Here is a 380-nt window from a genome sequence, read left to right on the forward strand (position 1 = left end):
GACCTGACATTAAGGTGCAATCAATAACTTGACCACAAAAACAAAAAGATGCATCTATTTTCTTTATCTCTGTCTTGTTCAACAGTGGCATTTTGGATTTTGACAACTCAGTCAAATTAATCCGATGAGAATAGAGGGATGGATTGGATTTAACTTAATGAAAGCTGCTTGAAACACAGCATTTTATGAAAGAAACAAAAACAGAAATACAAAATCCCCATTATTATTATTAATCAACAATCTGATCATATGCTATATCAATAGCTAGTTCTTTAAACCATAAACTACAAAAAACAGTTCATTCTCCACAAGGAAGCTCAACAAACTATTACAAAGTCCAAAGAAAACTATAAAGAAAAAATGAATTCTTTGGATAGGGA

The 380-nt window shown here is 31.1% G+C and overlaps 1 protein-coding gene across 1 annotated transcript in view; it reads right to left on the minus strand.

Annotated features, from left to right (window-relative positions):
- Positions 1-203: 203 nt before the first annotated feature.
- Positions 204-380, minus strand: part of LOC101513104 (uncharacterized) — a 2,643-nt gene continuing 2,466 nt past the window's right edge. Inside the window, exon 2 of the mRNA XM_004509688.4 lies at positions 204-380. This exon is cut by the window's right edge and continues 570 nt beyond it. The gene's annotated coding sequence lies outside the window, so the exon portion shown is untranslated.

Source organism: Cicer arietinum, chromosome 7 (assembly GCF_000331145.2).
Source record: "Cicer arietinum cultivar CDC Frontier isolate Library 1 chromosome 7, Cicar.CDCFrontier_v2.0, whole genome shotgun sequence".
Taxonomy (NCBI): domain Eukaryota; kingdom Viridiplantae; phylum Streptophyta; class Magnoliopsida; order Fabales; family Fabaceae; genus Cicer; species Cicer arietinum.